Source organism: Camelus ferus, chromosome 2, assembly GCF_009834535.1.
Source record: "Camelus ferus isolate YT-003-E chromosome 2, BCGSAC_Cfer_1.0, whole genome shotgun sequence".
NCBI classification, from domain to species: Eukaryota; Metazoa; Chordata; class Mammalia; order Artiodactyla; family Camelidae; genus Camelus; species Camelus ferus.
The window spans coordinates 65,459,134-65,476,644 of record NC_045697.1 but is presented as its reverse complement, the minus strand read 5'-3'; the positions used below and the strand labels follow the sequence as shown (position 1 = coordinate 65,476,644).

Sequence of the window (17,511 nt, the reverse complement as noted above, 5' to 3'; positions counted from 1 at the left end):
TAAATGAATCCTCCACCAATGATGAAGGACCAAAGGGAGAGAAAAAGAAAGAGGAAGCAATTGGTAAAAGAATCAAGGTTTAGAGAATAATGGAGAAAAGAGGGTTGTGTGGTCATGCAATGTAAGAGAAGATAGGCCAACAAGGAGAAATTTGTAGTCAGGGCAGGGGAATATAGGAAGAGGTCAGAATAATGATAAAAATAATTTTTACAATAATTCCTGTTGTCAGGTGTGCATGGATAGTTCCCTTTTTCTGCAAGGTCCTCCTCTGGCTTTTCTAGTTGCCAAATTCCTTGAAGACTCAATTCAAATTTAATTTCCTGGTATAAAAATTTCTTTCACATTCTTTGGAAGATGAATCACTGCTGAGATCCTTAACATCTATATATAGCTATTTGATCATGTTACACTGTATTGTTACCGTCACTTAACTTGTGTTTCTTTGACAGTATACAATGAGGGCACTGAAGATAGGGGATCTCTCTCATATTTATAGTAAAATATAAAGTATACATGTTACTTTGTAATTACAAAAGAAATACATGCTAACTATGTAAATACCAATACATAGAAAAATAGAAAGTAAAGCACAGCTTCTTTTAAATGTAGAATTTATTATTATTTCTTAGCTTAGTTGGAATTACAATATTCATAATTTTGTTAATATAGTCTGGTTATTATGAGCCCAGACTCTGAAGTCAGACTGAGTAGAGCACACAGCCTTGCTTGGTCACTTACAGTTGAGTAAGACTGAGTACTCTCCTGTCCTCTCTGTGTCTCAATCCCCCTAACTCTAAACTGGGGATCTTAATACCACTTCCCTCATAGTGTTATGAGGATTAAATGAGTTAGTACATGTAAGTTAGCTGTTTCATTTTTAAACCATCTCTTCAGGGACCACTCCACCTCTATTTTTAGTGGTTGTAATACTTAATCTCTGCCTCAGTATTTGGCTTGTGAATCCAGATCTCAAAGATCAGACAAGTCCATCCTCTGACCAGACTGACTCGTTCAAAGATGGGAGAGTGATTAAAGTAATGTCAACCAGAGCCCTCCATTCATCTTTTAGACATTTTCTGGAACAACTGAGCATGAGGCATTCCCTTTTTGCCAGGATTGTTAAATATGAGGACAGGGTCTAGAGCTGTAGTTTTGTCATCATAGGGGGAAAATCTACCTGAGGAGGAAGCCAAAGAAAAGAACAGTAATGGAGAAAGTAATGGAGAGTAATGGAGAAAGATGGACAGTTTCCTAATGATGTTGCTTGAGCCCCCAAATTTAATTGTCCATGGTGCCTGCAGTCCTCCTGGGCTTCCCAATTACATAACCAGCAAGGTTCTTTTTTTGCTTAAACTTTGAATTAGCTTATTTCAAGCAACTCTAATATTCTTGACAAATATGATGTTTTTTGCCTTTGATTAAAAGATACATATTTTCAAAAATTCTATTTTAGAATTATCTGGCTTTATGCAGTACCAATATTGACTCAATAACTGTTTTCTTAATCAGTAATTGAATGCATCGTCCTATTTTACTGTAGGAGCTGTTACACATTGATTTCCTGGTTCTAGACGCTTTTTGCTTAATTCTTCAACCATATTTATGATTATAAAACAAATACAGGTAAGTCATGCCATTTAAATGTACCAAAGTCTTTAATTTAAATTAATTTAGTTCATCAGAGCTTTATGAGCATCTACTGTGTGCCAAGAACCATGCAAGCAACTAGGGATAGAAAGATAGATAACATCCAGTTCTGCCTCCAAGGTAGTCAGAGCCTAAAAGATAAATCACATAGGGCAAATAATTGAACATAATAAAATATGACACATACAGTAATAGAGTTACATATAAAGAAATATGAGGATAAAGAGTATGGATCTGGGAGGACTAAGAGAAATTGTAATATGTGACTTGTGCCTTAATAATTAGGCAGAAAATTTTAAAGTAGAAATGAGAGGGAAGAGCATCCTAGTTCAGGGAATAACATGAGCAAATGTAATATATGAAGTGTTTAAGAAATGGTGAACAGTTCCCTGTAGCGGGAACATCAGAGGTGTGGGAGTGTGCAGCATTAAGGAGTAAGGGGAGGAATGGCAAGCGAAAGCTAGGGACAAGGACAGAAATGATCAATTTATGAGAAGTCTTGCAAGCTCTTAAAAGAAGACTAGTCTTCATGTATGTCTCTGAAAGCTAGAGAGATTAAGTAGATAATACAATAAGATCTGTGTTTGACAAATATACGTATCTGCTGTTACGTGAAGGTGAACAGGAGGGCCAAGTATTAGAAGAAAAACATCAACTAGAAGGCAGCAACCCCAGGATAAATTATTTGGCCTTAACCTAAGGAATTTCAGTGAGAATTAGCAGAATGGGGAAGCACTTGAGATCCATTTCAGAAACAGAATCAATAGGCTTTTATGCCAGATTGCAAAGCAGCATGAAGAGAATGTGTATTGGAGATGACTACCTGGGATGCTAATTTGGAACAAATAGATGGATTACATTTTCAAATTCTCCTAAAGTGGAAAACACCTTGATTCTGCTATAGATGCTTGTACAGTGTTTGTAAAGTATTTATTCTAAGAGAAAGAGAATGGCCTTGTGTATATATCAGTGTGGGGACAGAAACCTAATTTTAAAATGTTTACTAAAAACTGCTCTGGTAGTAGGTTGAATCATAGCAACTTAAAGACATCCAATTCTAGTCTTAGAATTTGTAAAAGTTACTTTATTTGGAAAAAGGGTCTTGGTAGATGTAATTAAATTAAGGAGCTTGAGATGCAAGTTTTATCTTGGATTACATGAGTGGGCTCTGAATCCAATGACAACTGTCAATGACAACAGTTGTCATTTGACAGACAGAAGGGGAGGCAATAAGGTCACGGGAGGCAGAGATTAGAATGATGTTGCCAAAAGTCAAAAAATGCCGACAGTCACCAGAAATTGAAAGCAAAAAAACCGGAATTTTCCCCTAGAACCTCCAGAGGGAGCACAGCCTTGCTGACACCTTGAGTTGGAAGTGCTGGCCTCCAGAACTGTGAGAGAATAATTTTTGTTGTTTTAAGATAATCAGTTGGTGGTAATTTGTTAAGGCAGCCACAGGAAACTATTATCCTCTGATTTAATCATGTTTGGGACCTGCTGCAAAACCAAAATAGTGCACATATAAATTATTCAATAAATACGTGTTGAATAAATGTAACTCAAATCTCCTCTCTGTTTTTGGTAGATGGAACCAACCCTGTCTTCTAAGTTATTAAAAACTCTGCCAACTCACTAGCACTGGGAAAGAGCAGAAATCCTCAAATTTCTCCAACTTATCTTCTTAATTTTGCATGTTTAATTTATCATAAGAATAATCCAGTTCATGGATTGTAATGATTTTCTTCTTATTCTAACTGATTATCTCATTTACAGAACAGCTGACTAGTTTTTCATTAGCATTAAAGTACCAACTTTGAAAAGGCTTAGTTTTACACTTAACTTTATTTTATCTGGATATATTAAGACATTTTTATTTCTAAAATTTTATTTCTAATATTTTCAAGTATCTCTAGTCTTACCAAAAATTCTCCATAGTTAAGAATGTATTTATCTCCCCTTCTTCAAAATTCTCCCTCTGCTGTTCTGCCCAAAGGTTCTAGGATTACCAGTTTTATAGTTAGATTTCATATTTCTACTAAGTAATAGTAAACAACTTTACCATGTTCTCTAGCTAAGAAGTCACCAACATTTTCCCATTTTGGATCAATTATAGATACTAATTGTGTTGAAATGGTGGTTTTTGCCTTACTGAGACATTAGTTAACTTAGTTCTCTAAGTGTTTTGAAGAATTCCATAACTTGAAGGTCTTTAAGCACTGATATTTCATAGAATTCCCTTTTGTGATGAAAAGATGGAATCTTTAAATAAAATAGTAAAGTATTCTTGTTTTTTTCTCCAAAATAAATTCAGGTCTTTATGTAGTTTCTGTAATCACTAGTGTCCCCTGCTAAATTATCTGCTCTAATTCAATCAACCTCATGTTATTTTTTCTCCAAAAGATAATAAAACATTTAGTGGTGATTCAACCTAAGACCCACACCTATGACATTTAACTGAAGATCTCACTCAATTTATTAGTTCATCGACATTAATCAACACTCTTCTTTGTATGTCCTTTCAACCAGTTTACATTTCATTTAACAGTGTTTTTCAAGCCAACTCAAATTAATTTTGCAATCGAAATCTCACATGGCGTTGTCTCCAGTATTTTGCTAGAAGTCAAGATGCATTACAGCTACTGTTCATTTACTAAAGCTATCAAAAAAGCAACCAGCTTTGTCTGGCACAATTTGTTCTGTGTTAACTTATTTATTCTGTTTATTTCTCATGGCTATGCTTTCCTTTCAATCATGTGTAGCATTTTCAGAATAATTTTCCATTTCTGTATTTTCTTATTTCAATCAATAAGATTAATTACATTCAAGAAATAAGTGAATCATTTTTGCTTTAAAACACTTACAGAGTGCTATAGACTGGAAAAACTTAAGGTGAAGAAAGAGATAACTAAACTTTTAAGATGGCATGAATTGGAGGACTTAATTTATAGTGACTGGGTCTGAAACTTAATTTAACACTAGCTAGCTGTGATACAACGTTTCCAAGTATCCATTTTAGAAATGTCCACAATGGTTTTAACCAAAAAACAAACAAACAAAAAGTTTTAATGCTGCCCATAACTCAAGTTAGGAAAAGGATATATAATAAATTCTTATAGAGTTTCTATTGACTAAATTGTTATTGACAACGAATTCGAAAGGATATATTTACTTCATCTGCATAATTCACATTTCATACTTATCACCAGAACAGGGCAGATTAGTCCAAGGAAAGTATAAAAACACTTTGATTCTCTTTATATTATATAATCCCTTTGTTTATGCAAAACTCTAGGATGGAATAATTATTCTAAATATATGTCTTTAGCAGCCTCATATATTCTTTTTCAAGTTAGCACAAGAAAGCTAGAAATGTATTTTGATTCTCCCTATAAAATGTAAGCCCTTTTGATTATGAGCAATTTTAGGCTACAAGAGCTACATGGACCAGAAAAGCAGTCAGCCATCCTAGGTTGTATGAGAACCACCGTCATTAACAACCAGAGCCCTTGTCCTGCCCTTCTATGTCGCCTCCTCAGTTTCTCTTTGTACAAATATTCAGAAACTACTACTCAAAGCAGGAAACATGGCAAGTTTAAGAAAGTAGAAAAGATTAAGTGACAAAGATTTTGATTTTGGAAGGCTTAGTTATTTAGTGATGTGGCATAAACCATGTGGTGCCTGGAATAAATGCTCTACCATGATTAGATCAACTAAGTTAAGTAACTCTCAGTTCAAAAAACCCAAACAAGTGGAATGCCCACTTATATGGTATGGTAAATTTAATTAAATGTTGAGCATACCAATTTGATCTATAATCCTAGATCAGAGAAAGAAAAGTTGACCATAACCTAAATGGACTGTAGGGGAAGTTAAGGGTGCTTCATTTTCTTTATCTATTGACAGAAGTAAAGATTGGGCCTAGAAAGTTCGTACAAGTGCAAACAAACAAATGAAAAATCATTGCACCCTACAGAAATAGAAATATTACTCTTAAGTCTCAGAGGCAGTGCATACCTCACATAAATAATCAACTGCATTAGATAAAAGTGTTGTACTATAATCTGATTAAAGTCCTCTACACATCAGTAGAGAACCAGAAGAGAGGACAGGCCAAAAAGAAGATAAAGATACAAAAGATGAGATGATATGGAAACAGAAGACAGAAAAGAAAATTTGAACTACAGAATAAAAATTAAAATTGGGAATAGTAAAGCACATAAATGGCATGTCAGGATTATTAAATAAATTACATGATGAATGTATTTAAAAAACTCTCTGGGAAGGCACAGCAAATGGCCAAAAGAAAAAATAATTTCAAATATGATCTGCAGACATAAAAATGCAATCTAAGACTTTGAGATTTTCCAGATGAAACTAGGTCAACAAAAATAAGTTCAATAGTTAAAAAAATAATGGAAGAAAATTTTTCTAAGCCAAGAAAGATTGTTTATAAACACAAAGGTTTCCACCAAGTCACAGGAAAAACTGAAATTAAAAAAAATCCCATTTTTATATCTAATCTGGTGATTTTTTTTAATTCTCAAGGCATAAAAACTTTTCTTCTTGCATCTAAGCACAGAAACAGATTATCTGCAAAGAAACAAAAAATTAAACTAGTTTCAGATGTAAATAAAGATACCTTTAGTTTTCTTCTCCTCTGAAGCAAATGCCAGATAAAAAAGCATGTTATGTTGTCAGATTTAAAAAAAAAAAACCACCAAGAATACCAAATTGTCATTCATTTCGGAAAATATTCTCAAATCCCCATGAATTAAAAAATAAATATGCCTTTTTTAATACTCTTCCTTTGGCAAGAGAATTTAGCTGAGATGACTATGGGATGAATCAAAATCCAGAACCAAAGAATGGAAAATACAAAAGTATAAAGAGATTAGAAGATAAATTGGGAAGCAAGTACATATATGAAGCTAGGCCTTAGAAAAATGTATTAATATCTTTGCAAAATTGAATGCAAGGGAAAAATTCTTGAGAAGTAATATGTTTAGATTCTATATATATATATATATATGTATATGTGTATATATATGTATATATATATATATGTGGGGGGGGGGAGTTAGTATCTATCAACTAATGTTTTCTTCCAAAAGTGGATTTGAAGCTGAAGAACTGAGGAAGTAAAGAGACCTTAATTATCATGCATGAAGAGAAACAAAAATAATCATTTCAGTATGAGATTTTGTAATTAAGGTATATTAAGTTACATTAAATAGACTTAAATACATTCTCCAGATAAATTAAAAACAGGATTTGTACCTTCTAAATCATAAAAGAAGATAAATATATACATTGTGAAAGATAGAACATAAATGGGCAAACACACATAATAGTAACAGCAGAACAAGTACCAGGAAGAAAAACACATAATATCCAACAGAGGTATTTTCATTTACATGGATTACATTTCCAGCCTCTGCTTAGGATGGAAAAAGCTAGAAACAAGAGAAAAAGCCAGGTGATCCACAAAATCATAACTGCTCTCAACCCAATCCAAGGGCTGAGATCTCAGGTCAACCTCCTAGCTTGAAGTATAAGGAAAGACCAGCTCCTGCAAAGACAGAGAGGGGCATGAGTGCTGGCTTAGCTGGAACAGAGCACGGAAGTAAAACAAGGTCATCATAAAAGGAAGCGGGAAGATTTCTGCTAATTTTTAAAGTAAATCACATAAACCAAGTGTGGGCTTGCACGAGAGTGTAGAGAGTGCAGGGAAGAACAGCACAAGCCTGTACTTAGGAGCGCGGAGAACGTTGGTCAGTGCTGCAGCTCCAGGGAGGGGAGCAGCCTCTGTGGTGGGAAAGGGGCAAAGCTTCACCAGGATCTTTCTCCTCTCAGCCCTCATGGAACAAAAGCCTTAAGTCACTGTGAGAGGGACAGCAAACCCTGTTGTCCGAGGCACAAGGGAAAACCCATTGACACCGAGAAAAGGGTAAAAGAAAAACAACAGCTACTACAGAAAGAGTAAAATCTCTTATTAGCATAAAGCTTGCCAAATACTTAAGGGAAAGTTTGGGCTGCCATGAGGAAGAGGGCAGGATCACAGAGAAAGCCCCATACTCAGTCCAGGGACACAGGGCTGGCCTAAGCCTAAGAATGGCTCCCCAACCCTCCACAACCAGAGTAACAAGCGCTGAGTAACAAGCAGCAGCTCTCCATTATTGAGAGAGAGGCTACAGTATAAAAATACATTCTTGGAGGCACAGGCTCACAGGAGAATCTAATGTTGAGGAAGAGTGAGAAATTCTCCCTGGTAAGAGTGAGAAATTCTCCCTGGTGACCAACCCCCAAACTGAGAACAATGTATCAGTGAGAGGCTTTGAAGCCTGTAGTACGTTGAGTGCAACAAATAATAACAAAGCCTAAATCAAGAGAGACTGACTTGACTGGATTGATGCAACAGCCCACAATAAAAGCCTAGCAGAAGAAGAGGCATGCCCACCTCCAGGCATGAGTACTGTTCACCTTATTCTCTAGTCTTCTTGCATAATGTTCATCTTCCATTCAGATATAACAAGACATATTAAAAAGCAAGGAAAAAAAAACACTCTTGAGGGATAAACCAATTACCAAGCCAGACGCAGATACAACTCAGATGTTGAAAGTAAAAGGATATTTAAAATTACCATGATTAATATGGTAAAGTCTGTCACAGAAAAAGTGGACAATGTGCATGAACAGATGGAAAATTTCAGCAGAGATGGACTCTCTTATGAATAATCAAATAGAAAATTCCAGAAATAATAATAATATTAATAATCATCATCATAGGAATAGAGGTGAAAAATGCCTTTGATGGGCTTATTAGTAGATTTGACACAGCCATATAAAGACTTAGTGAACTTAAAGAGAGGGGAAAATTACTTAATTCTTATAAAACCAAGCAGCATATAAAAGAAGGAATAGAGTATAGTTTTTAAAAACCTCAGTTTGGAGGCAGATAGCTTAGGTTCAAATTCCAGCTCTGCTATTTATCAGGTCTGTGACTTTGAACAACTTACATAAATTCCCTATGCTTCAGCTTTATACCTCAGTAAATGGAACAAGTATCATATACACTTCATAAGGTTCTTGTAAGAACTGAATAAAACATTGTATGTAAAATATTTAATAACTGTTTATGTCCCACAGGGAGGTGTCAATAAGTGTTAGCTATTATTATTACTGAAAAATTAAAAAAAAGAAGCTAGTGTAACAATAGCTACATCAGACAAAAGAAATTGAAGGAAAATTATTAAATATGACAAAATGTTACAAAACTACAGCTCATGAAATCTTATATGCTAAAAAAGACAGCACACATATACAAAGTAAAAATACTAGAAAGATAAAGAGAAAAAAATACATATAAAAAGAGATATACACAAATAGATATAGACAGAAATGCATATGGGATATAAAAATTTAAGCATCATTAATTATCTATAACTGACAACATATAAAAATAACTAAATGAACACTTCTAATAATATTATCATTCTCATAAGTCAATCACTAATTATGTAAATTGTACATTCCACAGTTAATATAGCACATTTTTAAGCATCTGTGAAACATTAACTTTATATTAGTGGACCAAAATACTAAATATTCTGAAATTTTGAGCAAGTTACAAAATAGATTAAATGGGATAGTTCACATTATGTGACAAAAATGCAATAATAATAGACATTAATAACATATATTTTTAAAAATTACTAATAGATTTAAATAAATATCTCTACCAAAAATGATACAAAAGGATATTTCACATATTTAGAAAATATAAATATTGGTCTATGTATCAAAACTTTATAGAGTGGAGCCAAACTGATCTGAGATGAATATTCAAGTAAGTATCACGATTAAGTACAGTAAATAAAAATAAATGAAAGCATTCCACTGAAGAGTCATAAAATAAATTCTTTGCAAGGTAGAAAATGGAATATATAAAAGAAAAAGTCAGAAACTAATAATTAGAAACAAGAACACAGTAAAACTAATAGAAAGAAATCTAGGAACTGGTTCTTTTAAATCATTAGTAAAATGGACATGTTTCTGATAAGACCAGTTAAGAATGAGGAGGGAACACAGAAGTAAACAACTTTAGGAATAAAGTACCATTACAGTCACAAAGAAGTTTTTTTCATTAAGAAAAGTCTAGGCACAAAAATATGCTAAAGTATTTTAAAACCTTTATGAAAAGAATTCTATTTTTAAAGAAAGTTTACACAGCCAAAATTGTGTTATGAAGCTTGAGGACTTAACTTTGGACAGATAATCCCTAAACCATTTTTTAAAATTGCAGAGAATAGGAAAGAAAATAACTTTTTCTGTTGTGGCTTGATTGTATTATTGCCTTCAACTTTTCACATCTCTCAGTATCTATGCCCTATGACAGTGTCTTTTTTTATGCTAACTCTGGACCTGGCTATATCATTTGCTTAGCCAATGGAACAGTATCAAACTTAATGCAAGCAGAAACTTTCCAAGACACACGCATGGTTCAACTTTCTGTCTTGGACCTCTGATGCCACCATGAAAACATGCCTCAACTAGATTGCTGGAGGGAGAGATGAGTTATCCCCATTGAGGATTCCTTATACCTTTCTCTCTCAGGTGACCTGCCAGCAGACCGCAGATGCTGACTAAGCCTCGCTGAGATAAACCAAACACATCCAGAACAGCAGAATCAACTGACTGATTCACACACTCATGAGAAATAGAAATGGTGTTTTTTAAACACTAACTTAAGGATGCTCTTATTATAGTGATACCTAACTAATATCTTTCTAACTGTTAAATACAGTCAATATTAAATATCAAATACAGTCAAAATATCAGACATCAGAATCTGACAAAAATAGCACATAAAGAAAATTAATCTCCATTATATAAAATTACCATATGAATAGTAGTAGCATATTGAATTCAGTATTATTTTATAAAATAATATAGCAACTAAATATTATTTATCCAGAGATGATTCATTACTAGATCAAAGGGGGGAAAAACTTCTGAGTAGATGTTGAAGTAGAATTTGATGCAATAGAATCCAATCTTTAATTTTCAATATAAAGTTGTATAATTTCTTAACTTACTAAAAAAAAAGTACCAGTTTCAAATAAACTATCATATTATGCTGAAGCAATTCTTACTAAAATCAGAAACAAGACAGGTGAGTATATTTTGTTACTATTACTTAATATTGTGGAAGTAATAGTTAATAAACTTAAAAAGAGACAAAATATTTAAAGCAGGAACTCAAGTCATGATTTCTTAATGAGGATATAATTGCCTGCCTGGAATACCCAAGCGGTTGGTGAGCTCTTCTAAATTAGAGAAAGAAATATTTTGAAGATGCCATGTTTGTCCAAAATTAATATAAAAATCTGATGCAAGCTCAATGAAATTATCTTAAGGGGTTTTGTTGTTGTTGTTAATACAATTTAATAATTCAAATCCTCTAAAATTAAAAAAAATGCATAGTAGTAAAAGAGTGTTTTGAAAAATAAAAATATTACAGTGGATTTATCCCACCAATGTTGTAATTAAAATATATCATTAAACTTCTATAGTAAAAACTTTATGTCAAAATAGATCAATAAAATAAAAAGCATAAACATAAGCTGAAAATTTTAATGTATGAAAAGATGAGGAATTTAAAGATAACTTGAAAATAGAGAATAAATGTTTTCAACATATATGGCATACAGAATATTTTATTTTTTAATGTATAAAGAACATTTTCAAATTAATAAGAAAATATGTACAAGTAATCAAAGAAAGAATTGGGTAAAATACTCAGCAGCATTAATAATCAAAGAAACGCATTTTAAAGCAGTATTAGTATGCATTTTCAATCTATTGAATTGGTAAAAATTGAAAAGAGTAATATACTGAGTTTGATGTGAGGTGAGAAAAGAAATAATTTAATGTATTTTTACTAGTGGGAGAATAAATTGTTATAGCCTTTTGGGAGGGAAAATCATCACCTAAGGTTAAAGACTCTAAGCTTGAATATTATTTGATCCTGAAATTCCAGATTTAAGACTATACTTTATAAAAGCAATTTGATAATAAACCAGAAAAGGAAATGAACACAGATATTCACAAGTAAATAATAAAGCTGATAAGAATATTTTCATTAATGAAAAGTTGAGTCTTCTTAATACCTTAGAATCAGAGAGAATCAAACAAAACATGGTATATTCTTATAAGGAAATGCCATCCTCTTCTAAAACATAAAGATACACTAAAAAACACACACATATTTATTGACATGAAAAATGTTCATAATCTCCTAAGTGAAAAGAATCAATTACAAAATGATGTGAACAGATTGATCAAAAATATGACCCCACTGCTCTAAAGTTAGATCAGGAAGAATATAAATGTTTTAGTACTGGAATTTCAGTAATTATTTTCTTTCTTACACTACTTTTTCCCCACTTATATATATTATTTTGTAATAAAATGCAACTATAGACTATTTTATATATAAATAAAATAAATACACAACATATAAAAAAAAATAAGAGACAACTAAGTTTTAGCAACTCTTAGATTCATTTCCTGAAATGCCTTTACAATTAGGAGATTAAAAATGAAAATAAATGGACTAAGCATTCAATTCAATAATTCAGAAGTACCATAAGGGCAATTTTCCTAAAGGGAATAAACAGTAATAAAAGCAGAAAGCAATAAATTAGAAGTTCTTAAAGTAGAATTAAAAATTAAAATAAAAATTTATCCTTTGAGAAAAAAATGCACATTATATAACTAAGCCAAAACTATAACGACAAGGAAGAAAACAGATATTAATGAAATTGGAGAAGTGGGCTAGTGCTCTTGTTTTTAAATCCATTCTGAGTCATATTAAAATTTTTTAAGTTGCTAAGAATGGCAGAGGGAAGACATTGAAATTATAAAATTTATTTTGGCAGAAAGTAACAGCCCCTGGTCCACAGGAGATATTAAATGTGTTGAATTAATGAAAGATGTTAAGCAGATGATTTTACATTTAGTACAGAGTATTTTAAATGTCTATAATTTTATAAATTATTACATTTACAGTTTATAAACCTCTTTCTGGGTCTGGTTTGACAAACAGAGGGGAGTCCACCTAGAATCAGGAAGACAATTAAGTCGTCGTGATATTCCCGGCAATGGTTAATGAAGACAGCAGTAGATTGAGAGGAGGAAACAAACTGGAGCTACAGGGAAGAGAGAATCAGTAGGAAGAGGTGACTTCCTGATTGTGGGTAATGACAAGATTGACAAATCGGAGGTTTATGCCTTGAATCTGTGTGCAGATACCTGCATTCACCGAGTCCATTCACAACCAAGACGTGGCGCAGTTACCATTAGTGCTGTTTACTAAACACTCTGTTCCTGTCCTCTTCAAGATACAGAGCAGGATCGTACCTTCTTATATCCTTATAGTGCAGCCATTAGAGCAATGCTGCCTGGAGGATCGTGAGCTGAAGTAAAGGTGTCACTTTGAGGATAAGGATTTCTTTGCTGATGTGAGGGCCTGCAGCTCTCTCTTTCTTAAACTGTTGTGATTACAAGCAAATCCTAGACAATCATTGATCTAACAGCCTGTGAACTAAAGACAGTCATGTTTTTTAACTCTCCTGATTAAGAGGTGGTTTTTTCCTCCATGAATCATGGAATTGACTGCTTAAACTAAGAGGATGCAGCAGAAGTGATGCGAGGCCAATTTCAGGTCCAGTCTTAAAGGGGAATGGCATCTTCCACTTCCTCCCTCTTGGAACACTTGCTCTCAGGACATGACCTCCAGAGCCCTGCTGCCCTGCTGTGAGAAGCCCAAGCCACATAAACAGACTACATGTAGGTTGTTCAGCCAACAGTCCCAACAGTCCCACTGGAACTCTCAGCCAATAATTCAGCATCGATCTCCCTGGGAGTGATTTGTGTTGGACAATTCAGCCCTATCAATGTCTCAGGTGACTGCAGACCCAGGAGACATCATGGGGAGCAGAAGGCCCACCCACTAAGCCTACTCAACCCGCAGATCCATGAGAGGTTATGTGACTGTTGTATGAAGCCACTAAAATTTGGAGTGATATGTTACACACCAATAAATAACTCAAACAGTCTAAGTCCAGGAATAAGAATGTTGATGACAGATGGCAGGGACCACTCTCCTCGGATCATCCTCACAAAGTATGTGCTAAAAATAAACCCTTGTTTTGTCAAAATATTAAGGTTTTTGGGTGTTGGCTACAATAGAATAACCTAGCTTATCCTGATTGACAAATACAGGCTATACAGAAGAAATCAGTTTGTATGGAAATTCACAAATAAGATCAGTTCCATACACCCAAGGGGCAACCAGGTCAAGATGTCCAGAAGGTATCTGGATCTTAAGCACAGGAAGCCTAGTGTCATTCTAAGGCCTTTATTAAAGATGTATGTATGGATGAAGTACACCAGAGGAGTGTATAAAAGGGAATCTACACAAATTTCCATGTAGTTTATGGTTTTTTGGAAGTCTTGACTTTTGAACTATAAATCATTGTTATAATGGTATAAGACAACTGATACAGAGATTGGTGAAGTATAATATTCATCCTCAGCCACACTCAGGCTTCTCTATTCTAATCCATCTAATATAACCCTTTCCCTTAAAAAAAGAAAAAACAGGAGATTCCCCTTCCTGTTGTTTCAACTAAATTCAGTCCTTCCTGCAGCCTTAAGATTCTGTCATTCCCAACTTCGTATCAGCTAAAGATCTGATCAGCATGACACAATCTGCATGTTTCAATAATTGGTCAGTTTAATGTCTAAATAGCGTAGGATTCTTCATTTGATTACTGAGAATTAGATTATGAGCAGATTATTAACACTAATCAGAGATCCCCAGGACAATATGAGTTCAACAAGAACAAGTTATACCAAATAACCTCATTTAAAATCAAATGGTGTCACTGGACAGGGAGATCTTGAGTGTGAAGATAACCCCGTCTATTTAATGTCCATCTTCTGTTCATTATAATTGTGGAAAGATCATCAACCTTGCAGAGTTGCTTTAAGGAGTAACTGAGTTGATAATTGTAAAGCACTTTATGGGGTGTTTGGCATATATAAAGGTTTACCTGATAACAGGAATAAACCAGTAATAATTCAGCAATGTCGATTTCAAGTCTTCACAATAATACAAGATGTAATCAAAGCAGATGGGTGCATTCTCTTATATATGGCAATCATTTTCTTTCTAGAGTGAAAATTATCCTCTGTCCTGTCTAAAGGGAAAAGTTAAATGGAATAGAGTAGTTGGCTTCCTCCGGTCGTCTGTTAATATATAACCCTCAGTCTCAAGCAACAGACCTTCGTCTTTTTATTATCCTTCTTGATTTGAAAAGAATTTTTAACATTCTTTTTTGTTTCCTTAGGAATTCTCAATTCCATTTTTGCTTTAAACTCACTGGAATTTTTCTTAGGTGTCTGTATTATTCTTCTGTAATCATTCTTGCTTATGTACTGCTACTTCCATCATTTTACATGTTCTCACGTTCACGGGAAAACTCCCTGCGCAGTTACACTGATTTCTTTCGGTATTTCAACAATTTCTTCTTCAGCAGCACCATCTGTGATTGCATGGTCTGAAGTCCGTTTTCAACAGTGTCCCTTTCCTTTTGTGGCATCGTCACTTTATTATTATATGGACTCGTAGTCATTCTTTCTGCAAGCTTTGTAAAAAGTGGACTTTCACTACCTTGCAGTATCTAACTCTGCGTATCACTTCTTTTTCTGGCTTGCTCACACTGCAGAATTGAATGATAATTTTTTTCAGGGTTCTTGCTTTTTTTTTCTTTTTTAATAAGTTCCTCTCTGTTGGTAGCAGTTAGGTCTCATGACAGGCCTCCATATTAAGTTTATAACTGATCCAAATATCTAGTTTTTGCAGAATGTTCTTGTGGACAAATGGCGGAAGTCCCCAATAATTATGATGTCTTACCTCTAAGCCAGTTTTATAACAAGAGTATATGAGGCTTGTCTTCAGGTGGACTTCCTGAAATACATCTTATCATAGCACCATTTCTGTTCCACTTTCCTTTGAACTTCACCCAGACACTATCATGTTTTCATGATTTCCACATGAAGCTCTTCACAACCCTGCATTATTTCTGTCCTTCTTGTCTGCCTCATTAACCACTATATATTCTCAATTTCCGCAAATTGTTGGGGATGGAGTCTCAGGGAGGCAAGCCTAGAATACGAGTAGCTAGTGAAGCTTTAATCCAAACTTCTACATTGTGCACTGTCTGGACTAAAACTACTTTAAATCACAACAACGGTAACAAACAAACGATCTTGCTCTGTAGGAATGTGTTTCTTTTGCTCCATTTTCCTCACCTCTGTATGGAAAACCATTCTGTTGCTCATGAATAAAAAATTTCTAGAGTGAAACTGAATGCATCAGGCCATAAAGCCAGTTGTCATTTGCTGTTAAGGTCACCCAAAAGGCAGTAGAGTGTAGGGCTCTGGAGCCAGACTGCCTGGTTCATATCCTAGATCCACCACTAACTAGTTGTGTGAGTCTGGGAAGATTACTTCACTTCTCTCTGACTAAGCTAACTTTAGCCATTAAATGAGAGTAATCATAGATTCACACTCATCAAATTGTTATGAAGATTAAATGAGATAATATAAAGTGATAAAGCATGCCAGGCATATAATGAGGACTGTCATTTCTCTCTGACAATACGCCTGGCTGGGAATGGCAGCATGCAGCAACACAATGACTGCAAGCTTCAGAGTCAGGTATTAAGTCTTCTTCAGTCTTGCTACTTATGAGCTATGTGGCCTTAGGAAATGATTTCATATTTAAGCTTTTCTTTTCTGTAAAATGATGATGAGACACTCTATACGACAGCGTTGATGTGAGAATTAGGGTGTGGCATAGAAGATGGATTTAAAGTGTGGGACATAAGACAGAGGAGTTGTTTTTAAGACTTTTCCTGCCCTCAACTGGTTTACATCACATTTGGGAGGCAGCACCAGCTCATGACTAAGATCTTCACTCTAAAGTTAGACAGATTTAGGTTTAAATTTTGGCTCTGATAGTTACCAGCTCTGTAAACATGGAGAAGTTAATTAAACTCTCTTATTCTCTCATTCCTCATCTACAAAATATTCACATAATATCATTGCAAAATTAAATGAAATAATTGAAATAAAGAGCTTAGCACAATGCCAGGAGTAGCACAGTTACTCACCCTATTATCGTTGACTTGACTCCATTGTCATGAAACAAATTTCTGACTATAATTTGTAGATTTGCCTACAAGGATAATATGCACTTAATAACGGACGTCAAATTTCTAGTCGGCTCAATAGTTGTATTTCTAACTGTAAGTGAAAAATTCAGAATTTTATGTATCTGCCTCTCATGAACGTCAATAGCCTCAATCAGTCTCAAAAGGCTGATCCACTTTGTTTCATGACAAGTTTCAATCCTAGAACCTGAAAAGCTGTGGTTCAGTTGCTGGGATTTTGTAAGAAGAGTCTGCATGCTGTCACTCTGGGATTCCCTACTGGGTGGAGAGCTGGATTTCTTAGATAATTCTGTCCTAACTAAATGTCTGCATCAGTGAGAAAGAGGAGTGAAGAGCTTCTATGCATTTCCTACATTTTAAAGAGGTGACAAATATTCATAAATTATTATGGTTACAATTATTTCAGTAAAGACTGGGATTTGATTTCTGGTTCTGCCTATTACTAGGTATAAGAGTTTACGCTTAGCTTCTTGGTCTTCAAAAAATGTGTATCAGCCCCTGCATTATAGGGATAATACAAAAATTAAAATATACGGTATATGAATGCAACTAGTTTGTACAA

At 34.2% G+C, this 17,511-nt stretch overlaps 1 protein-coding gene across 3 annotated transcripts in view; it reads right to left on the bottom strand.

Moving 5' to 3' along the window:
- The window catches only part of GRID2 (glutamate ionotropic receptor delta type subunit 2), a 1,267,610-nt gene that overhangs the window by 342,854 nt on the left and 907,245 nt on the right, over positions 1-17,511 (bottom strand). The gene's annotated exons all lie outside the window — the stretch shown is intronic.